Source organism: Dermacentor albipictus, chromosome 4 (assembly GCF_038994185.2).
Source record: "Dermacentor albipictus isolate Rhodes 1998 colony chromosome 4, USDA_Dalb.pri_finalv2, whole genome shotgun sequence".
Taxonomy (NCBI): Eukaryota; Metazoa; Arthropoda; class Arachnida; order Ixodida; family Ixodidae; genus Dermacentor; species Dermacentor albipictus.
Genome location: NC_091824.1, coordinates 159,312,102 through 159,331,286, shown reverse-complemented (window position 1 = coordinate 159,331,286; position 19,185 = coordinate 159,312,102). Strand labels below are relative to the sequence as shown.

General features: G+C 43.3%; 1 protein-coding gene across 6 annotated transcripts in view; it reads left to right on the top strand.

Annotated features, from left to right (window-relative positions):
• Positions 1-19,185, top strand: part of SPR (Sex peptide receptor) — a 221,058-nt gene that overhangs the window by 158,883 nt on the left and 42,990 nt on the right. For 2 of the 6 annotated variants that reach the window (XM_065448888.1, XM_065448887.1), the window contains exon 1: positions 15,014-15,062. The exons of the other annotated variants lie outside the window; for them this stretch is intronic. The gene's annotated coding sequence lies outside the window, so the exon portion shown is untranslated. Of the gene's footprint in view, positions 1-15,013; positions 15,063-19,185 lie in introns of those variants that run through there. 6 annotated transcript variants of the gene reach the window in all.

Below are 19,185 nucleotides of genomic sequence, written 5' to 3'. Positions count from 1 at the left end.
GGTCTAATCGTGAATAATCAGTGTGTACACGTCATATCAGATAGGGAGCTATCGCGGTTTTCGTGGTGTAGCTTGACAGACAGGCGAAGTGGGGGTTGTCCAGAAAAGTTTTTGACCAATCGTGGAAGGCTGATTGCAGAATTGGAATAGAAAAGTTTGGAATACCTTTACCTTAAAGCGCCCCAGCTTAAGAAAAGCAAACGGCACATTGACGTGCGAAATGTAGAAGACATGCACAATAGCGAAAAATCTGCAACACTATATAACTTTCCAGTGGATTCCAAGTCATTGTGAAATCATGGGAAATGTAACAGCTGATCGCATGTAATGTGCAGCACATCAAAAGAATTAATTCTCACTGCTTGCTCTAGCCAGGTGGCGTGGAGTTTACTTACGTCTATAGTGGACAAAATAAAGTTGTTTCACTCACTCACTCACTCACTGCTTGCTCTAGTGGCGAGTGATGCGCGATGTCTGTTGAACAAACTATACGGTATGATTGTCCAAGGAAACATTGTTCATAAATGATGCACAGAACTCTCCATTATGTAATATACATCCTGGAATAGAATTAAGTTTTCCTTCTAAAATTGGTCGATCTGTTGAAACAACAGTTCACAGGCTTCAGCTGGGCATTGCCTATACTAAACGCTTATTGTTTAAGACAAGAAAAGCAAACAGTGCTACATGCCCATGCGAAGAGACTGAAGAAAACATAAGATGCCTTCTTCTACACTGTAAAAATCATAATGCTCCCCGCAAGAAATTATCGGAAAAACTACATGGCTCGGATAGGAGGCCACTATCCTCAGGGGAAATTTTAGGTCCATGGCGAAAAGAAAAACTTCAAAACATCGCTGCGCGTGCCTTGGCACATTTTTTGGAGGAATAAAAAATATCACAAAAGCACTAAGCCATACAACAGTTATTGCTCCCACTGGTATTACTAACGGGCACCCTAATTACATGTTCATTGCGTCTCCGTATTCATTTAACATTCGTATTGGTCGTATTTAGAGTGCGGCATTCAAGATGGACCTAATCCGCAAGTGCCCAACATCTTCTATGCGAACATCTTGTGAGCATTTATGCTGTGTGAATCCATTAGTTTCGTGTGAACACTTGAATTTTGAGAGTATTTATGCTATGTGAACTCTTCTGTTGCGCGAACATTCATTTATATTCCAGTACTGAGACTTAGTACGTGAATGTTCTTTCATGCGTTTATTAGTCCACTTTTGTGATTGTTGACAACCTTCCGGCGATGACTATCATGTAAGAGAATAGAAGTAGCCGGCGCCACACATAAGCACCAACCTCTCCTTAAGTATATTTAATAAAAAAAAGCCTTCTGCGGTTCTGATGAAATCCTAGCTTCCAGAGCGCGCAAGGTGTGTACTACGGGTAAAAATAAATGAGAGAAGCGTTTTGTGAGAAACACTTTCGGGCATTTTTATAGATCCCACATTTTACACATCGTCGAAATGCGGGGCTAGCGTAAAAAAAAAATTCATTAAAGCCTTGGAGCATTGATGACCTAGGAACAGCTTTATTTTGAGAACCTAACCTGCACCCTCAAGCATGCTCTGCGGTATTTTCTGGATGGACCAGCTACTGAAAAAAAGAAATAGCTCTTCAAGGATGTTCGACGAATGCGGCCTTTTCGCCCTAGCTTTCAGACGTAAGAGCTATTTAAGATTAACGAATTTTTTTGTTCCCACATGTACATACATAAATGTTTTGCATCCATCCATCCATCCATCCGCATGTATATACACAAAAATAATTATCTATCCGAGTGCTCAGCTAGAAGTCAAATGTAGACTTGAATTAAGTTTAGCTTAATAACATTAGGTTTCTGTGGACAGTACACTGTGCGCGCCCGGTCATGAAGGAACTTGTTATTATGTCTAATTTTTGTCTGCACCAGGAACAGACTGTTTATCAAAGGTTCATCAAACCAAATGAAAACACAGAATGTTTATTTTTATCAGTGCTAATTGTTTACTCCTTGGCTTATCACCACAGCCGGTAGGCGCCGCCCATGTGGCCAATGTGTAACTATAGATATACATATAAGCACCTTTTTTTCAGCGATGGCAGGTGCATTCTCTACCTCCCATTAGCCTTCAGCTCAAGTTCCATGTTAATCCCTTAATATTCAATGTGCCCCAGCTAATGAGTGCTGAGTTAACTGTTAAAGTAAAGCTTTCTATGCGAATAAATTCTATTGCATCTTTCCTGGAGCTATGTTAAGAAGCCATGCGTAATTTTGCTTTCTGCTTACAAAAGTTACATATTATCGAGCTAACTTCTTTAATATGTTAAGTTCCTTGACTATTGGTCTATTGAACGTTTTGAGATGTTTTGTAAGCCTGAAAGTGAGATATTTGCTACACGCTACCTTTTGTGGACTTCTTGTCACGCCTTATGAATGAGTAAGGTGGGCCGAAGCCTTGAGGACGTTCTTTTTTCTTCATTTTTAATTGTTTCTTTTCTTTTGCATGGCGAAAAACCATTCAACCTAGCACCGCTGTTGTGAAAAGCTCAATAAAAACTGATTAACTTGAGCTTACTGATCTACATCTCTCCATGTTACGAGCATTGTGGAGAAGCACGCGACTTCTGCTTACGAGGGAGTGGTAACGTTGTGAATGCCTTTCGTTTTACGCTAGGTCGGCGGATAAGACAACACAGTCTAGACAAAAAAGCTAAAAAGTGACATTACTAAATGCTTGTTTGAAACAAAAGGTAACGCTGTGAGCTTGAGTACTGTATTGAAAATGTAGCTTTACTGTGATTTTGCCATGCGTGAATAATTCTCTAAACAATAAGAAGAGCTCCAAGCTTTAGTGTACTTGTTTGATGCATCTATTCAGCACAGACAAACACAGCCATAACCGTAAAAACATTTTTTGTGAGCATGCTGAATTTTACATGCGCCCAGAAAACATTGGGCTAGTGAAACACCGTCAGAATATATTTTGCTGTAGGTACATGTCGACAGCAACAAGAATGTCGATATGCATACCGGCATTACTTTTGCGCTACGTGGGGTAGCACTGTTGACGCGGCACCGTGCTCGTCTGCCATCAGATGACACTGTAGACGTTGCAACTAAAGCCCGAGCTATCTGTAAACTACAAGTGAGAAGTGCAAAAGACATTCCCACGAAGAAGTCGGCGTGTCTAAACGGCACGCGTTTAACTCACTGGTTGAAAACCATGCTCGCAAAGCCAAACGCTGACAATTTGTTTTTGTTTTGTTTTTTGTAGCGGTAGATGGTACGTTTCGAACCGCTGCAACGTCACTTCCTATCCCGCATAAATGCCTACTAAGCTGGTTTCTGTTCACCTTGAAGTAAATTTCTATAGCTTATAATGATGAAGCTACTGTAGGAACAGCGGATAAAGCAGACCTACGGCAGGCCTTTGTAGTGTCTCCAACTGAGAAGCTAAAGCTTGTCATTGGCTACCAACATTGTGCGGGACAAAATACACCTTCGCGGCGCTGTGCCCTTGCGACTAACACGAGCTCTATAATTAAAGCAACACCTCTTCTTCTTAGCGTTCCTTCACGTTTCGGGCTTCCCCAGCACGAGTAACAGTACCGTTTCCATGTGTGTTGTTGCGCTAAAGGACACAAAAAAAGCAGGCTTCAGCGTGTAATGTAGACGCGACGTCAGGTAGAACGATCAATTTTGGGTCTGGCAGGTTCCGCCCACTTCATACTTTCTTTATATTTTTCCTTTTGTAAAAATAAGCTCAATTCATGTTTAATATGACACAGCGGACTTACCACACCACCTACTGGGCAGTATTTTCTTACCTTCAAACAGCACTGAGCGTTTTCTGCACAGTGTTATTCCTCCTTTTGCGGCGTGTAACAACGACGACCTTTACAGCATTAGGTCTACTTTTTTTGCCTCTATTGTCAGGAATATTTTTCGCACATCTAACAAACTGTTTTACGTGGTAAAAACCTACCTGGATATAAAAGAAGGTTGGTGCGTATTGAGGCTGTTTTAATCTCGAACATTTTATATAAATACGCTTCATTCCATTTACGCTTTTCCGCAGCTGCACATGGTAGCCAGCCGGTGCTTGCAGTGGCTATCCTCCTCCTCTTTCCCTCTCTTGCTTCTCGTCCTCCTTGTAACAGTTAAAAGCCATAACTGTGAATTGAGTTTGAGTTTATCCATACAAAAGAGAAATTGAAAAATGCATGTAAACAGACGCGATATAACTGTGTAATTGCGTAGTTTCTGGTAGCATACTGCAGATATCTGTGGCTTGTTTCAGCAGGCCTTTTGGTAACCTAGGGCGCTATAACGTAAAACTATTCCAAACTTTTCTATTCCAATTCTGCTATCAGCCCTCCGCAATTGGTCGAAAACTTTTTTCGACCACCCCCATTTCACCTGTCTGTCACGCGACGTTACAAAAACCGCAATACCTCCCCATCTGATATGATGTGTGCACACTGATTATGCATGATTTGACAGAAAAAAGAAAAACAGTTATTTCTGATTCGACCTCTTTTCGCCATTAGCCCTCGGCTATTGGTAAAAAGTTTTCGGGCTGCACCCACTTCACCTGCCTGTCAAGCGACGTCACAAAACCGCATGAACTCACCGCGTCATAGTGACGTGTACGCGATAAAGATGCATTAATATGCCGAACAAAACGGAATTTTTTTTGGAATAGCCGCAGGCTGCCCCGTTCCGAAAGGAATAAAAGATATCTGCCGCCGATCGCTGAGACGCTGGCTACTCGCACCTGCTGGAGAGCATGGGTGTATTTGCGTATAATAAAACTTCTTGCGTGAACGTGTAACGTTTTTAAGCACTTTCGACACGTTTACTACCTCATTCTGCCAACTCTTCTTTGCTGAGGGTCAATTTTAGCGTCATTCTTAAACTTCCATTGCATGCCGCCGTGATTTTCGACCAGCCACCACAAGCTAAGCAAGGGAAAGCCGACCAATCGCAGACGCCGGCACCACCCTCTTCATCCGGTTATCGGTTTTCAGTGCACTGGCTCTGCCCTAGTGAGTCCCTCTCCACTTGAGCGTTCTCCTCGCCTCTTGTCAGCCAATTAGATACAACAAGCCGCTCAGTGTAGGCAATGTTATTAGTTTTTCAAGCAAACAAAAGGGACCTCCTATGAAAGAGGAGACCGTTTGATTGGTCTGTTCAGACAACCCTATGGGTGACCGCCCGGTGCTTGCGTCGGTGGTTACGCAAATTTGACGTCAGGAAATTGGAATAGAAACATATTGGAATAGTTTTACGTTATAGGGCCCCTAATATACATAACATAACTCAACATAACATAACATAACATAACATAACATAACATAACATAACATAACATAACATAACATAACATAACGTAACATAACATAATATAACATAACATCATGCTGATATGCATATGCTCTGTGTCGCTCATGCCGTATGCCACCTGAAGAGCGTCACAACACGGCGTCCTGTTCGGGTTATTTATAGAATCTTCATAGGGAATTCACTCTCGCTCGTAAGATCTGGTAAAGCAATATACAGGGTGTTGTTTTTACTCTACACAGCTTTGTTAATGAAACGGCTGTGAGCGTAGCGAACACATCATTCATACAGGGAAGTTGTAAAGCGAGACGGAAATACATTGCCGCTATAACGCAAGCTTGAGAATACCAATGAAAAAGAAATATTAAGCAACTTTTTAATTTATACCATAGGGGCAGTTGTTTATGTGAGAAATCTGGCGGCAGTAACATCTTAATGTTACTGCCATCTTAATGAATGCCAATTCTTAAAAATAAGAATGTTTGAAAGCTGCAGGTAACTGGAGATATCTATCGTTGAATTTCAACGATTCATCTAGGCAGTGCTAAAACTGGGCCCACCGGGAGCACCGAAAGGCATGCCCTGCTATTACGTCATACCAAACCGCCCCATTACAAAGCTTGTGAGGGAGTTATAATGAGCCTAAAAAAAGATATTAAGGGCAGGTAGCAGAAAGCCACCACAGTTACCATACATGCTCCTTTCTGATCTCCGGCATATCGCCATGTACCATGCATCTGCATTTCACACTTGATGCCGAAAATTCCACTGCTCCTAATCCGCCAAAGAAAACAATAGGTGAGACTCAATAATCAGCCTACACGGAGAGTCAAAGGAATGTACGTGGGACATGTCTTATTCAAGACATTCTGGGGCAACGGCATAATTGCTATGAAACCCGTAAACACATGAAGGAAAAGAAAAGCCAGTAAGAGATTTCATTTGTCTTATTATCTTAGGTAAGTTTGCGTAGTGTGAATAAATAACAGCGTGGTCGCAGAAGCGTATATTTGAAAGCTTTATACATCGGACTGAGTATGTAAGTTCACAATGCGATATTCGCAACCTGACTTCTTGAGCGCATAACGCGAGGATTACAGTTGTAATTAGAAGTGTCAGCGTATGTTCTGACGATCAGTAAGTATAGGGGTCTTTCCACGGAATATGTGAACATTGAACAGCGGCTAACGATATATGTTTTTTTCTTTTGTTTTGGTGCAAGGGCCAGGCATGTCCAAACAGCGCCAAGTGAACAGCCGATGTGAAAGCTAGCATTTTGAAATGATGTTCTGGGCGAAGAGGTGGTTGATGTCTAATCATGCGACATCCTTCTTAAATGCATATCGTGAGACTTTTAGTCTGCTGATGCCTGTCATGTGCCTTATGGCGTATTCTCTCCCTGCATTCTTGTAAAGAATACGGGAACAAATATTTTGCATGAGCGAAAGACCCGTAGAAGCGTGGGAAGAGTACACCACACATTAATTCATGCTTGCGTAGCACCTTGAAGTTAAGCAAACAAATATTTTCTCACAATAAATATGTGCAAGGACGTGTTGACACCTCTTGGAAGCACTGCACAACCTTTACTCCGACGGACGATACAAACAGAAAAAATCTGTGTGATACCATAGCGATACAAAAAGCACTTAAGTACAGTTCTTGCGAACAGTTCACAAGGCGCGAAACAGCTACCGCTACAGAACGCGAGTTCAATGCGTCTGTCCAGCAGAGTGTGAAAAAAAAAAGAAGCTGCACTGCCTTCTTCAGTTATACTGTGTGTAGTAGCTGTATGTGCTGATTTAATAAATAAATAAACAAATAAATAAATAAATAAATACTTTCCCAGCAGTGTTTTTCTAGTGTCTTTGACATCCCTAAGCAAAGCACAGACGCTGTATGAAGCCTATTGAACATATCGAGCTGTTTACCTCTCACAATGATCAGCACTTAAGGTGTGCAATGTTATCATTATCGGTCAGCCCTTGCATGAAAGAGGACTGCGAATATGTTGGTTTTCAACAAAGAAGAATCGACATTTGGGCAAGTGGGTACTGGTTGAGCATCTGTTAGGCGCAGCGCCCGATGACAAAGACAGAAGGCAGGCAACACACGGGACAGCGCTGAACTCACAACTAACTTTATTAGAAGCAATACACACACTTACGCCCTACCACCTACACACACGTGCTCGGCTGCCTTCTGTCTTTGTCCTCTTGCGCTGCCGCTTCAAGCTGTTCAATGAAGAAAGCTGCAATTAGTGCGCAGGTAAGCCCAGCGACGGTGCACTTAGAGAATGTGTGACGGCCTTTGTTCTAAGGACTGTCAATAAGAAACGATGCCAAAGAAAGCAATTGGAATAGATTATCTACACGCGACAGATGCGCTGCTACGTGCCTTTGACATTTTCTGAGAGTGTACGGTGCACTGCAATAAGCCAGTTCGATTGTATGCGTTGTACAGAAGAGCACAGGTCAGCTGGTAGGGGCGCCACCCGAAAGAAGTTACTTCACTGGTCGCACGTTGTTAGAAGGTGGTTTTACGGTCCCGCTCAAGAGAAGACTTTCGGTTCTGGTACCGTTTGCTCCATGTTTTCAGGGACAACAACGGCACAAGTACCTGAAGCACAAAACGTACTCTAACCTGGCTGAAGGTTGGGCAAGTTGGTTTGTCTTTATGGTGAAAAACAGTGCAAATTGGACATGGACGGACGGAAGAAACATACATCATTATCCAGACAGGACACATTGACTGCTCACGCCATGACCCCACCTTGGAGCACCCATACAAAGCAGAATTCGCTGGTCTCTGTGGACTGCGCCGCAGTGCTCACACGCGCTGGAGGTCGTTGGAACAAAAGTTATGATTCGTAAGCTCAGCAACAATGCTCTACTTAGCAAGGAATCCTGGACAGTTTTCCTTCGGCCATCTGGTGAATTACGCCGTAATGAATCAGTGTATCAGTGTTTCAGTGTATTAGTGTATCAAAAAACGTACTAAATTTCAACAACTTTCAGTTATAGCCGTCGAGAGGGTGCTCCCTTCTAACACAGGCATCTGCGGCACTTAGTCACGAGTTCTCTGCTGTTTTATAGCCGTGTTCCGGTAGGGCAGATCTTTCGAAATAGAACCAGTTTTTTTTTTTTTTCTAAATGAGGATCATCGAATTACGCTGGTGCATCACGGTGAAGTTGAAAGGGCACTGTCAACAACAACAACAACAACAACAATTCCTCGACATGATGAAACATGAAACTTCCTCGACATGATGAAACATAACACTTCTTACTGCGCACTGCGCTCCTTGTGGTAAACGACAGCGCACATGCCTTCTACTATACGAAGCGGGCCTTCAAAGCCGTCTACATCAACCTGTCCTCAAAATCAGTTCTTTAAAGGAGTAATTTCATCAGTATATTGATGACGGTTACAAGAGAAGGCACCGAGATGAAGCAGAGCAGTTCGTAATTCAGGCACTACAGAGCTGGACAAACAGATTTAGTTGGAGATCTGGCGGAGAGATTGAAAGCACACGCTTCTTGCTAGTCGTTTCCACTCATTGATGGGCCAAAACGCTATGATTAAAAAAGAAAAGAAAAAAAATTACCGACGATTACGTTACTTCCTAATGCGAAATTTGAGCGCAGCAAATAAGCTGTTTCACCTTTTCGATAGATTGAGGCAAAGAAATCGAGCAACACATGTATGCGCTATCACAGAATTTTTTTTTATTTTTCACACGTATTCCTTTAACAAAGACTCCACTAACAGTTCTTGACAGTCATGAAGGAAGCTTTGTGGTCGGAGAAATAGACTGATATATGTTCGACTTGGTACACCAATGCTTGATTCTCAAAGACGAGATCTATACAAGTGCCTCGCGAGGTTGTCACAGCCGTGGGACGCGTTACGAGCGAGAGGAACGGGATGTTCTCCCGCATAAGTGTTAGGAAATTGCTGTTTGTCTTTATGTCAACATTAAAGTCCCCCACTACTAACATCGGTGTGGATCGATGGACGGTTATTGCGAGTTGCAGGAAGTGCACGACGTCTTTCGTGAGTGCGGTAGGGGCGAAGTAGGCAGCTACTACCAGCAAGCCGTTGGGCAACTTTGCGGCGCACAGTTCGCCAACTTCAAAGTTCGAGCCGGCGCTTTGACAACCGGAGACTCGCAGGAAGGGGTGGGAGGGGGGCGGCGTGTACACCCAGCGGCAAACGATGGGGGCAGAAGCGCGTGCAGCAAGCGGACAACACGATAAAGGGAGGAGGGAAGAGATAGCAGCGACTGACTGATGCCGCTGACGCCGATAGTGAGTCAACCCCAGCTGCGGAGTTGGTTTCAGGGACAACGCCGCCGATGCCGACACAAACAATATGATACCCTCGCTTCCGCAGCGCTAAGAACCAGGGGGGGGGGGGACCCTTTCCTCCTCTTTCTGCATGGCGGCGACGGTGTTCTATGCAGTCACGTTATCTTGACTCTCTAGCGGCGTCAGCGGCATCCAGCGGTATCAGTCGGTCGCTGCTAGCGCTGGGGGGATGAAAGGGGGGCGGAGCTGGTTACGAGGCCGACGACAACGCCGACGCGAAACCCAGGAACGGACGCCAAAGAGCTGCGCTCTAAAAACTACTGAAAGATACAGATTAGCATAGAAAAACCGAAAAGGATAACGTGATTGAGACTTAGGGGTAGTTTGAAAGAAATGAATAAAAATAAAGCTTGAAAGCAGTTTGATCTTCATACAAAATGATTATGGTGCTTTGGAAACGACTTATTAGACTCGTTAACGCTGCTCAAGACGTTAACGCTGCTAAGTCGTAAAACTGACAGTACAAGCTTTTCCTAGAGGGAATACACTTCTGCTACTGCAGTAATAACTACATCGGCTTTATGATTTCCGGTGCTAGTGACTGCATCCTTCCAGCAGCAGAAGTACTCACTTCTAGTACAACCACACTCGGTGGCTTGCATCGTCAGCTGCATTCATAACTACACATTTATGACCAAGCACTGCGGGCTTCCTTTGATCGCATGTGCATGTTTTTTTTTTCCTTGAAAGCAAAATGATCCCCGCAACCCCCGTTAAGAAGCGCTAATTGCTGCAGTAACGGGCGTCTGACGCAAACAATTTTCCTAGGCGGAGCCCACGCCAAGAAGATTACCCTGGTTACCCAGCTACACACAAATGCGGCGGCCTTCGCCGTCTCGTCCTGAGAACGACCGCACGCGCGGGGCAGTTTCCGATTTGCGTGGCGGGGCGGCCGCATGCGTCGCATTCATTCTTCGCAATGCGTATCCTACTTTGGGGAATTTACCATGGCCGTAGGTTCTTCCTCGTTGTCTTGAGAATATGAGGGGATGAAACGGCAGCCGCTGCCATCGAGCGCCCTTTCTTTATGCCTACTTGCTTGCTAAGGCCGCAGAGTGGCACACGACGCAACGCTTCATGAAAACGCAAATTTGGAATTATAGAGTGAGGAATCGGTGAACGACGAACGCAGGCTAGTAGTAGTGGTACAGGCGTAAGGCATAGTTCCAAAGCGTGCGCGCGTGACGAGTAAGGCGGTGAAAAACTATGCGATGCAGATGCCAGTGCATTTAATTCATATATATACAAATGCCAATATTTTTTTTAAATCTCCGATGCTTCTTTGCAGTGGCGCTCGCAATTATGGCGAATTATGCAATGCATTTAGAAGAGGCCAATGAACGAATAAATTAAAGTTCGATTTCGCATTTGATAGAAGTCTTTTTTGTGGGAGAAGAATTTGGTGATGGTAGACAGTCTATCAAGAGGTAAGCAACTTTTTTTCTTAAGTAGAGCGCTGTCGTTTTATACACAGCCCCTTAAAGGGAGATTAGCTATCTGATAGGAGACGTGAATCAGGCTTCAGCGAAGCTTCGGAAGGTCTTTCGGCCTCGCGTATCATTACCGATTTCAAGCTCCTTTCAGCAATTATCGCGTTACCTGGTAGCAGTAGACACCTGGCAAACGTTCTGCTATTATATTACGTGCTAACAAAGTAGAAGCTAATTCTACACGCTACACTCACGTAAACAGGAGTCTAACTCTTTACCTGCCGTTTTCTAGTCAAGCAAGTCATTCCAGTCAGCCGTGACTGATCAGCACCTGAAAGGGGATTGCTATTGTTTGTTTAAAGCCGTTTGTGTATCTGGTACTGTTGATGCCTCCGGAAAGTTTCAGGGCAAAACTTTCACACACACTCGGTTTTACAGCTATAGCTGTTGATGTGCTCTTTCCAGTACTTGAAAAATGTTTCGGTGATAAGCGTTATAAGCCTAGTCAGTCTGAATAAAATTGTTCACACATGCAAACGAACTCAGTTTTAGTTGGTATATTAGTTACGAGCCGACTGTTCTGTCATAATAATTTCATTCTTCCATAACTTTCATTTCGTATCTAAGAGTTGAACTTTCTTTCACTGGAGGTCTTTCCGGCATCGCTGTAGTTCCCTTCACTACCTCTACTCCGTGTTTCGGTTCCTACAAGGATCTGGTCGCTCAAATGATTGTTCTGAAGTAGTTCAAGAATGCACTTATGTGTTGAACGAAAGTCAAGGTCTGCATGGTCCTTCATTGTGAGTCAAACTGTTTACGCACTACTTAGTTTCCAATGAGAACGTTATTATTCGTTTCTAGTCATTCGGGACCAACAAATAGAAATGAAAGGTAAATTTTTAGCCGCCATCTTAAAAACGTGGCACATGTTCGTATTTAATTGGTATTTCTGCCGATATTACAAAAAGATAATCGTAAGCGTAAGTAAAGTCTTTGGCATGCTTTTCTGATACTGTTCCCAGCAGAAAGAATGGAAGTATAAAAGCTAACGGTCTGTCTAAGGAGTCTTTATGATCACATGGCCCTGTGTATCGCAGCCACAGCTATTTGGGCAAGATGATTCGATTTAATATGTTTGAACACAGACAACAGCAATTCTGTACTCTGATTGAGTAGTTAGGTGCATGGCGTCACAAGCCATGCCACTTACCGCACAGAAATAAAAAACAGAAAGGTGTTTCCAATCTTGTGGCGTAGCTGAATTACGAATTTTTTATGCTTCAACCCGTTAGTGTTCTTCCTTCTTAAGCTGTCATGACAGTCAGGTACGTACGTATAACATCTTTTGTTGTTGTTGTTGTCGGTTGTTCTAATGGAAAAAAAAATGGAGATTCAACCGTCATGCCGGCTTCTGAATAAGAAAAGTTCCGGATGCCACACCCAATATCGAACGTTGCAGTTTTCTTAAAGAATCCCCAGAATAAATAATGTAAAATGTGATGTTTGAGTGAAAGCAGAGTCTGTGGACGTCGTTCCCTTTGCGTGGCACAGATCATCAATGGGGGCATGAGTATCCCTCTCACGTTCCGCCAATCGACATTGTTTCTTGTTTGCTGCAATCGACGACCGTGTTTCAGCTACGGCAAGTGACAGGCGCTGAGCACGCGAACAAAGAGAAATTGGGAGAAAGAGAAAGAAAATAAGCAAAGCCAATGATGTTATCCAGGTTGCACACAGTTTGTTGTTATTCCCTGCGGAAAAGAGGGAAGAGGGAAGAAAAGACAAAGACGTGCACTGCGTATCCCAGAAGCCCGTTCGCTGCAGGCGTGTTAAAAATATAGAAAATAGGAAAGAGCACTTGGAATCGGAGTGGATGTGTTAAACCCTCATGGGAACAAATTAGGGGTAAGGCGCCGCAGGGCGTTAAACCTTTTCTACAATAACACCTCTGGGCGTTAAATAAAACAGCATACTTTATGAGAAAACATGGAGCAATATCAAGTAGAGAGTTCACCATGCTAGGCACGGTTTATTGTTTAATAAACATATGTCCACTTAATGCCGGTATATCGCCGCGTCAAAAGCCATCGGAACGCGCATATTGATGACGTGCGTTGACGTAGCTTGCAAGCTTTGGCAGCGGAGGGCGGTCCCAACATAATAGTGAATAGCTTTCGACCATGATTGGGATTTCGCGTCACATGCCGGGACGGATGAGCTGTGAGAGCCGCTGTCTTTTGCCATCTATTGCCGACCATGATAACCACATTTTGTGAATTGGGTATCGATGTTATCAAACACCGAAGAGCCTCCAACCTAACCATACATTTATTTGTGAATACATCGGACTCATTGACGCACGTGCACGTGCCGTTCTATTTCAACACACCTAACATAGGCGGAGTTTTTTCCATTTACATTGTTAGATATTTTACCGGCGATCTATTTCGCCGAATTATCTATCCCTCCGTTTACTCGAGTGCATAGCGAGCGGGTCGCGTCCGGAACTGCCGGGACGAGAAAGTCTGACACGAAAGCGTTCACACCAACCTAACGCTGTCTGACAGGGAGTGCAGTGACCGCAAGTGTCGAGGAGAAGGGATGCAGCGTGCCAACAGAGGGTCTGGTTCTTCGCTGCTGGCTGTGATAAGCCAGTGGAACCAACCGTCCTTAAAGTGATACGTAATACATTAGTGTCACATTAAACAAATAAATAAAGGTAATTAAAATAAATAATTCAATAAATAAATAAATAAATAAGTAAATAAATAAATAAATAAAAGTAAGCTGTAAATATTTAGCCCCGGTTCGCAGAAGTAATATATCACAATTAATGAAATACTGAGAACCACCTCGCATGGCCATCTCGCATGCAGTATAGAAGTTCTCCATCCAGGGAATCACGAACAAAGCTGACATGCCGTCGTTCACCATGAAGCAGGCCACATTAGGACTTTTACATGAGTTGCAGAGTGGCCGCGTACATGTACACAGTGATGGCTCGGTGACACCTACAAGATCAGCTGCCGCCGTGGTGATACCAGCAAGATCCGTAAAAATACAGCTAAAAACGTAACATGTATCATCGACGACAGCTGCTGAACTGCTGGCCCTGCATGCGGCTCTTCATTTCATTCAGGAGGAACCACCCCATGCATGGTCAATCTTCTGTGATTCCAAGTCCTACAGAGTGTACTCTCAGCACTGCGCCATGGATCACATGAGCAGCTCATCGCAGAGATCAGAGAGGTCCATCATCGCATAGTTTCATCGTTTCAGTTCGTATCAGTTCATCGTATCAGTTTCATCGCATCGCATAAATCAGTGGTTGCCTAGTCACTGTGGCATACATGGCAATGATCGAGCAGATGCAGCTGCCCGATCTGCCCATGATGGCATCAACTGCGTTGCCATTCCTCTTTCGAGAGCCGACGCAGCGAAAAAACTTTCCGCACTTGCGAGTGGGCTGACATTAGCTCAATAGTCGGTCTCAACTCTGCGAAAAGTAAATAATTCACTTATAAAGCAAAAGATAGCATCATCTTCGCCTGTTCTGCATGGAATCTTCTGTTCATCTGAAGAGCGACTTTGCGACGCTGGGTGTAATCATATGCTCTTTGAGTTCCCGGTATCCCATTCTTTGTTCCCTCGTATATACCCGTATATGCCCATCACTTAGGAAGTTGGCGTGCGGTGTGAAAGACTAGCAAAAGTGCCCGTCCTGCCAGTGTTTTAGATAAACATTAAAAAGCTGTGTAAACTTGGTTGTCTCCAAAACCTATTGTTCGATACTTAACGAGTTTCTTGCTTGACCATAGTATTAGTGTTCCAGCGCCCTGATCACATCATTTTCTGTTATTTTCCCATATAGGAACCGACGCATGACAACGCTTGTGAAAGAGAGTGGCCTACTGAGCCGTAAGTGTTCTTTTTATTACGTAAAAAAAGCAAATCCGCACTTTGCACAGGTGTGTCGGCACTTTGTCCTTCGTGAGGGCAAATGTAGAGGTTAACACGTGAGAAGCAGTAAAATTGGTAAAGTGGCATGAAAAACCACCGAAATAAGTCAGCTTGACAGTAACGAGAAGCCTGACTTTATGTTTAAATTTGGTTCGTGGCAGTTAGTGTACTTTTCTGGCCCATTTACAGCATACTTGAGCGTGACGACCGCGCTCTATAGCAAAATTGAAGTGGTTCTTGGCACAGCATTTATTGTAAACGTTTCGTACATTTGCCTGCGTCGACAATTAGCACATATTTATATATAGTCCGAAGAAACCAAAATAAAGTACCGCCAAGAGGAAATGATGAGGCTAATAGGGCCCAGGATCAGACCTCTCAAATCCTGGCAGTCCAGAGGGCTCGCGAGAGGGCCGTCAGGTTTCACCTGATGGCCCCCGAGTTGGCCTAGCCAGGTGACGTTGAGTTTGCTCGCGTCTATTGGGGAACAAATAAAGTTGTTTCACTCACTCACTCACTCACTCACTCACTCACTCACTCACTCACTCACTCACTCACTCACTCACTCACTCACTCACTCACTCACTCACTCACTCACTCACTCACTCACTCACTCAGTCACTCACTCACTCACTCACTCACTCACTCACTCACTCACTCACTCACTCACTCACTCACACACTCACTCACTCACTCACTCACTCACTCACTCACTCACTCACTCACTCACTCACTCACTCACTCACTCACTCACTCACTCACTCACTCACTCACTCACTCACTCACTCACTCACCGCCTTCCTAAAGTTAGAGTTCGCCTATCGCTATTCCTTGTGTGGTAATACAACTCTTTGCGGTGCTAGTTAAGGGACACGGTAATGCCAGCTCGAACATTAACACAGAAAAAAAATATAAACAGAGGGATGAGTACTCTACATTTGTGTTCTCAAGTGTGTTTTCTGTCTATGTGAGTGTCTTAGTTCACCCTTCTACATCTTCCTTATTCTTGTTCGATCTAAGTAACTCTGGTGTTGTAGTGCATGCCGAATGATATTTACTTTGCGCCAGCGACAAACATAACAGTTATAGCGGCCAATCAGGAGTTCTTTTTTTTTCTTCTGTTCTGCAATCCTTTGTCTTTACAATCTTTTCTTGTAGCATAGTTGTAGAATAGAGGCTCTAAAAAGCATGCTGCTTCTCATAGAAGGTCCCATGAAAATAACAAATGTGTGATGCACTGCTGTCAAAATAATGTAGAAGCGGCTGCTGTCTCGCAATATGAAGGGAGCCTTTCTTTGCTTACCTGCCCAGAGTTTAGCGTCACTGGTTTGGCTGAGTTTCTCGTCATGTATAGCTCAGAAGCCAAGTGGATATAATGTTCGCCTATTCACATGCTACGTTTATGCACAAGAAAGGCGCCATAACGCGTTTAAGATGAGAAACCACAGACGCACGCATGGGATGAGAAAATGCCAGCCTTGCCACTCCTTCCCTCGTGCGAGCTATCGCATGGAAATGCTTCGTGGGTGCGTTGCGTCGCTTAGCAAATTCTTTCTTATGAAAGTGAGAGCGCACCAGTTTCCGTCAGTCATCTACCGACCAGGTCGGCGACATAAAAGGAGGCACCCGGAGTTGCAGGTTATGTAACTCGCCTCAAATTTTTATTTCAGGAAATAAAAGGGCGTTACAATGTAAACACTTCGCACATAATCTCTTTCTCTCCCGGATACGCTACACGACAGAAACATGTCCTAATAATAACCCCTTCTACCACTCGCAATAACTGCTTTAAATATTCTTTCTTTCCAAGGACAATTAGAGAATGGAATAAATTAGATAATGATACAGTCTTACTGCGTTCTCTAGATATCTTTTCCTCGCGCCTGGATCTGTGATTTCTACAGTAACACTTCCATATATTATTTACCATGAAGAATATTTGCTTCTTTTGATGATTCGTATTGAGCTTTGTATATATACTTGCAGCTTATTTTTTTCCTTGCTGCCTATCAAATGTACATCATGCTGCACCCTGCTAAAATCCCAACTTTGGATCGCAGTATTTACAAACAAAAATAAAGAAAGAACATACCCTGAACACAGAGACAAGCTCCGTAAGGTACAGAACAGTGTAAGCTACGCTTACATTTTTGTAATGGATTTTGCACTAATTTTCTTGTCACCACATGCACGTATTATGCGCTTCACTGAGGGCGTCTCTATGCTGCGAGCTCGTTTTTTTTTCTTTCCCCATATGATTAAGAAAGTCATTACTCAGCGTTCGTCGACGTGGGAAGCGAACCTGCTATAGAAGTTAAAATAAAGCATTTTCACTGAGTATTCTCTAATGATACCGCAGGAACTGGAAATGGATGAACCAATTTTCCATGAAATTTAGGCCTTTCTTTCTTTTTCTCCTCTCCGAGATGTCTATGTTTGAAAAAAAATGTTGTTTCTGTTTTTCGTACGTCATGCGAAGCGTGAACGTCTGAGTACGATACGCATAACTTTGCCTTACGATAGGGAAAAAAGAATGCATTAGAGAATGTGCTTAGGTGCTTCGGGTTTTTCGGCCTTTATTGGGCACCCTTGAATTCGCAGCTATACGTGAGTGCATCAAGACTGGCTACCTGCCTAAATTTAATCCAACCAGAGCAAATACCTTCGTATTTTAAATATTCCCTTGCTTCTGAATATTCCGTTCAGCATTTTATTTTGTAAGACATATTTCATTGCGACTCATTCCTTATCATCTATCCGCCATATATCATCCGCTAAATGACCAAACTCGTCGGTGGCGTTGGCGCCACTTCGAGCGCACCAGTGATGAAGAGCCAAATAAAAATATAAGAAACTCAAAAAAAAATTTTGAAAAAGAACTTTTACACCATAAGACGTTTGCTCTCCAAAAGAATTTCCAGCTCAGCTCACAAATAAAAAAAAACGCGTAGTAAGGTGAACGAAGGCTGCAGTTGTTAATGTTATCATTAGGTTTGCAGACATAAAAGGATCACAGAATGAAAAAAAGCAGCTAGCTGGCAAATTTCTCGAGCAAAATGCCTTCCAGAGCCAGAAGGAAATAATATACGTAATACGAAAAGGACAGTGACTGAACAATAGCGACCACAGCTAGAAAAAAGAAAAGTTAGCTCTTGAGCGCTATATTCGAGAAGGACGTGAGGGGTGGGGGAGCGGTTAGAGAGGCTGATGTTGCTAACAAAAAAAAAAAATAGAATGCGATAGCAGTGAATAGGCTGATGCCGACAACAATTTCACGTACTCCGGTATTCCTATAGGTCGATAGTTGTGCGAAAATTTTGACCAGTTTTGAAGCTTGTGTGTGTTCACATTGCGTTAGAAGCATTTTCGCTCCCTATGTGAGGATGTATGAACCTACTTAAGGTTCTTTGGGCATAAAGAAAACGCAGTTATCTCAATGGTGTTCTCAGTTTGTGTGCCAGAATCTCTTGCATCACTAATCAAAAAGCTTCCTGGTCTTGGATGAAATTCAATGAAAGTCAGGGACAGGCTCTGCACATTCATCGGAGTGTTATCGGTGCCCATGTAGCTTGACGATATATAAAGAGGTTAATATGTTTGTGCTGATCCTACGTTTAATTTCTCTTTCTGCGTTTTAAATGCAGATGCAATTATTTGAACACTTCTTTCTTATCGATATAACTTCTGGTAAAACATCCAAGAAAGTGTGTTCACATTCACTCACGATCAAAATTATCAAGATGAACTCGTGACGAGTACATCAAAGGTCACACAGCTCATCAGGCAGCCAGACGTGATACACTGCTAATAATTATGATGTCTCCCGCAGTCTGCTATGCTTTATTCATGCTTGTTCAATAAACGCTCTGTGAAACGGTTCATGATTGTAAGCGTTCAAGCTATAGCTACTCTGTACTCTGGAGGCATTTCTTTCTTTTGCTAGTAACAGATTCAGATAAACGAGTGGAAGGTTCTGAACAAATCATAACGCTTAGATCATGCTTATGTAGGAGTTTCATGGCGGCGCTAGTTTCATCTTCGGCCAGCGATATCTCAGATCAATATATGATGCAACTATTAG